The sequence below is a fragment of the Agrilus planipennis genome, unplaced genomic scaffold (assembly GCF_000699045.2).
Source record: "Agrilus planipennis isolate EAB-ADULT unplaced genomic scaffold, Apla_2.0 scaffold22, whole genome shotgun sequence".
In the NCBI taxonomy this organism is placed as follows: Eukaryota; Metazoa; Arthropoda; class Insecta; order Coleoptera; family Buprestidae; genus Agrilus; species Agrilus planipennis.
This window is the reverse complement of record NW_020438874.1, coordinates 1,553,035-1,558,171: the sequence shown is the minus strand read 5'-3', so window position 1 is coordinate 1,558,171 and position 5,137 is coordinate 1,553,035. Positions and strand designations below refer to the sequence as shown.

Sequence of the window (5,137 nt, the reverse complement as noted above, 5' to 3'; positions counted from 1 at the left end):
TTACTATTTTCTGATATTTTTCGCGAAATAATCAATTGGATATTAATTTAAACTTTTTTGTTTTTTTTCAGTTAAAAGTAAAAGTTCACAATAAAATGTATTAATTTAAAACATTTTATTTATTTCCTGACATCTTTTTAACACATTTTCACTAGATATAATCAGTGATTAGTAAAATTTATTGAACATTTTGAACGTTTAAGGATTTCAAAATAGCTGTGCAGGAGGCGTCCCTAACAATAAACCTTTTCTTTTTATACACTGTTGCTTTTTAAATAATAATAATGTTCTTAATTAAAATTGTATTCATCTGCATTGTTATTTATTTATTGTCTTTTAAATATTATTGTGTTATTTGTTTCAGATGCTCCCTTAAACATGAGAGAGGATCTTCAGCGACAAGGATGGTTCAAACGTTTAGACTTGAGACCGTAAAATGGTAATTTTGCTCTTCAATAAGTACCTCGAATTTTCTGAAATTTATTGTAAATTTTATTGATTGTTTCAGATTCAATGATAATAATAGATTGATGATGATCTTTGGATGTTCTTATTCGCTATTGAACAGTAAAGATAATTAAGGATTCTGCCAACTTCATCTTCGTCACCAGTTACGTCACTATTGAGTATGAGGCCGGAAAATGGGAAAACAGTCCTGGAAATTCCATAGAAGCTTGCGTATCTTCCTAAACCACAGTTTTAATATATAATCTTCCTCAAAACGTAAGCTAAACGTTTTAAACGGTAAAATGTTAATGGCTTGATACTAGAGGCACTTTTTTGCTTTATCATGAAAAGTTTATGCAGATAAGTACCTATAAAAGTATTCTAAATTATGAAGCAAGAATGGTAAGAGTTCCGAACTAATTTTAACTTGACGAGTTAATTACTTTATGGAAATCGAGTCGAACAGGAAGAAGAACAAGCAGTATTGTGTAATAGAAAGTACAATTTTTGTAAAGATGCATTCTATTTAAAAGTGGGGCCCGAAAGCAGTCAAATTCAATTATGAACGGGAAAAATTCTGCATCCACTTCAGGAGCAGACGAATTTGCTGCTCCAATTTCCAACTTGTTTATCTTTGCTTTGGAAAACGACGGCGAAAGTTATTCCAGATAACGGCGCATTTTATTCGGAAGGCGCCGGAAAGAAGGAGGTTATATTGAAGAGTGCTGTTCGTCTTAAACTTTTCGCAGCGTCTTTTGTTTTGTTTTCCAAGCGCTCTTTCTTACCTGTTTATATTCCCAAAAGACTTCTGACTACAAAACCTCTGCAATTTTCGCGGCAACAGCTTCGGCTTCGCGGAAAATTTCCTATTTCGTCAGAAGAAATGTCTGAAAAACTAATAACCAACAACGCGAAATTTCTCGACAAATAACACTTACACTCCAATATGATGTTCCTCCCTCAACTAAGATTATAATAATTATTACATCCAAAAATAGAACTTTAATTTAGCCTTTGTATTAAGATGGTACCAAGTTCTTCTGAAAAACAAATTCGCGAGTTTCTGTAATCCCTAATGTTTAGAGTTTAAGTTTGTTATTACCCTCCCTTATCCCGAGTCGAAAAATTGGGACTCATTTTATCCTCAAATGAACTATTTAGACTCATTTTTTCCTCATTTAGACGTTTTTAATCTCAGATACNAAAAATCTTGGTCGGCTATTCCCAACGGTATATGTAGGTCAAACGAGAAGACGTTTGAATGTAGGAATGCTACAACTTAAATGTTGTTGTTGTGCATTCTTCCAAAACCAGCAGCCGAAATTTCATCTTGCGAGGGCTTATAATTATTTTTCTCCAAATTACTTTATCAAATTGTAATTAAAGTTTGCAAAAATAACGCTAGGTAAACAACTCACAAATAAAATGATTAGATTGTGTCCCGATGGTCTTTTTCCATCTTCAATCAGCCAATACTTGCATTTCTCGAAACTCCATCAACTCGACTTGTGAACAGTAATCTAGTCTACCGGTGAGAGAGGTTGTTTCTACTTCAGATATGTCTCTAGCAACCCCTTCATGTGTAATGAGGTGTCCCTCCAATCTATCTCGCCTATTCTTATTGATTTTCACAACGCCCTGTTTTAAATACTTTGCCTTAAATGGTACCGAAATAATTTTGTACAAATTTTCATTTATCTAAAACCTTTTCACCTTTTCCGCTTTTGTTGAAAAATTAGATTTTTGTAGCCGTTTTCCGTAATACGATATTTTAGGGCATATTCTTTACCTTATTAACTTTCCTTTTCTGTTCGTAATAAAGCTCAAAGCTTCTGTATACCTAAAAATTGTTTTCAATTCAGTTTTCCCTTAATTTCTGCTTTTGCTTCTTATTACTGGCGTTATTTTCACTTTTCTCTTTAGAATTCAACGTCAGTTACACACCCTATTCGTGTACAAATTAGATATGAAAGAGACAACTCGTCGATCAGTGTGGGCGCGCTTTTTTTAATAGTAGAAGCGAAACAAAAAAACAATCTAAAGAAAGCAAACGACAATAGGGTGACAGTAGAAGAAATCTAGACAGAATAATTTAATGCAAATATGCAATTATTTTTGTCTTTGTATCTCGAACAAGTTAAAAATACATTTTAATGAATGTAGAGTCGTCACTTCGTTGACAAGTGATTGACTTTTTCAAGTTACCTATCGCAAAAGCAGCGCGATTTTAAGTAAATAGGAAATTCGTCAAATCCTATAACGTAAATTTAGCATCAGGAATCTCGTAAGTTAACTGAAGAATTATTTTCAGTAAAAAAAAGCAGGGGCAAGTTATATTCCTTCGTTTGCCACTTAATAGGAAAATTTTGCAAATATGAAACCTGAAAAACTGAACAACTCATAACTTAACAAAAAAAATGAAAAGGTTAATAAAACAAGCTATAAGAAGAGGTAGTCATTACTAGTTTCTCAATTTAGACCAAATTTAATTTGAATTATACGGATCGATAAGCAAAAGGCATTGATAAAATCTCAAAATGTAAAACAGTTATAGCTTACTGAACATTCCAAAATCAATTTTATTGGAACTTCGATAAATGGGCATATAAAGTTAGGGAAGCGAATTGGGAGGATTGGGTGGTTGGGCAGGTATTGATAGGAAAGGTATAGGCAAATTAGGTTCAGAAGGTAAAGTAGGGTAAGTTAATAGAGTTCTCCTATAGGTTAATGTTTGTTCGGAAGAGAGGGTAGATTGGTAGGGTAAGATTGGTGGGGAAAAGGTGTCATTTTACCCTTGACTATACAAAGCTTTCTTGTGTTATCAATAAGTTATCTATTAACTGATTAACTCAATCATTACATTAATTAAAATGTTTGTGTTGTCTAAGTAAAATGTTCAACTTTGCACTTTTGTTTTCCAAACCTGATGTTAATAAGCTATTTGACTAATACCGAAAGTATTTTCAATTAATATTCAATAGCTCTCAATAATATAGTATTGTAAAGCATAGTGCAATTTTATACACAAAACTTTTGTGATTTGGTATTTTCTAATAGCGAATGATAAATCATTATTAATAACGTAAATTGATTTTTATTCATCATTTATTATTTATTGAGTTAGTTAATAAAAAAGTAAGCAAAACGCAGCCATTATTAAAGTACACGTTGATGATGTAGTCAGTGATAAAATCCTCAACAGCAAAAGGTATTCTGTACTCTCGCGGCGTGACCTCAAACACGTGTACATGTGCTGTTCTTTTGTAAAGAGGTCCCTTTGATCATTTCGTACTCCGTTGATACCCCACTGGTCGATGTCACTTTTTGCGAACTTTGCGGACATGTTATATATAAACGAACAACAATCGATTGCCTTCTTTGAACTCTTTGACCAGTCAGAGTTCGATAACGTGTATTTTCTGTGACCACCGTAGCCCTTTTTCAATATATATACCTTTTTACCACGTCGTCAGACTAGGTCAACTGAATAGAATAGCGCGTAGGTAAAAAGTAGCGGTTAAATAAACGCGGCACACGCTGAATGGATTTGAACATAAAATAAATATCTGTATCATCTTTATTATACCATAAGATCAACAAAAAAGGCTTTGTGGTGTCGTGAAACAACCGATAGAGGCGAAATTATTCGACAAATATTAGTTATAGACTTTGGTCAACGTATTTTGCAAAATAAAAACTGACAAACGTCTAACAAATGCATTCCGTACGCTATTTTTAGCTCTTAATAAATTTATTTATTACTTAATAAATCAAAACCCATAACGATTGTTTTAACAAACTCTGACTCCTCCATCTTGCGAGAAAACTATTAGGGCTTCGCTCTAAAGCCTTATGTAGGTCAAACGGGAATACATTTTAATATACGAATGCGACAACTGAAAACTGTTAGTTGTTGATTCTTCCAAAACCAACAGTCGAGGTTCTATCTTGAGGGAAGGGGACCTAATTATTTTTCTCCAAATTGCTTTTTCAAATTGCAATTAAAGTGTTCAAAAATAATGCTAGATGTACAACTCTTAAGTAAAATGATTAGATTATGTTTCACCATCATCATCATCATACGGTTTTCTTATATCTTGTCTCTTTAACTATTTGTGAACAGTAATCGAGTCTACCTCTTTCAACTCCTGTTTCTGGTTCGCATATGCCTCTGACTAGCCCTTCATGTGTGAGAAGGTGGCCATCAATCTACTTCGCCTATTTCTTATTGATTTTCATAACGCCCTTTTTTAAATTTATATTGCGCCGAATTAATTTTGTACAAATTTTCATTTATGTAAAACCTTTTCACCTGTTTCGCTTTTATTGAAAAATTAGATTTTTGGTGAAGGTATTTTGTAAAAAAACAGATAAACATCTAAAAAAGCTCTATTACTACCCCATTAATTGCAAACGAGAAGTCACTTTGATCTTCAATTACTATTGTGGTTCCCACCCCTGTCTGTTTGTAATATATGTGTACAGACCTGACGCTGGAAGCTGGCGAAAATTTTAAAATGACGTGGATGCGCGCTAGCAAAAGTAGGCAGTTTTAGGTATAAAGATTGCAGCCCTCATTCATCAGTTTTTCTATCAGGGGCGTAGATTAAATATTTAAAAATAGGGATCAGTGAGCAAGTAATAGACATACAAACAGAAGAACTAACTGTTGATGTTGGTGACAGTGATA

At 33.2% G+C, this 5,137-nt stretch overlaps 1 long non-coding RNA gene across 1 annotated transcript in view; it reads left to right on the top strand.

The window, feature by feature from the left end:
* Window positions 1-640: 640 nt before the first annotated feature.
* LOC108732917 overlaps window positions 641-5,137 on the top strand; it is a 23,838-nt gene continuing 19,341 nt past the window's right edge. Inside the window, exon 1 of the long non-coding RNA XR_001937164.1 lies at window positions 641-723. This is a non-coding gene — a long non-coding RNA (uncharacterized LOC108732917). The remainder of the gene's footprint in view (window positions 724-5,137) is intronic.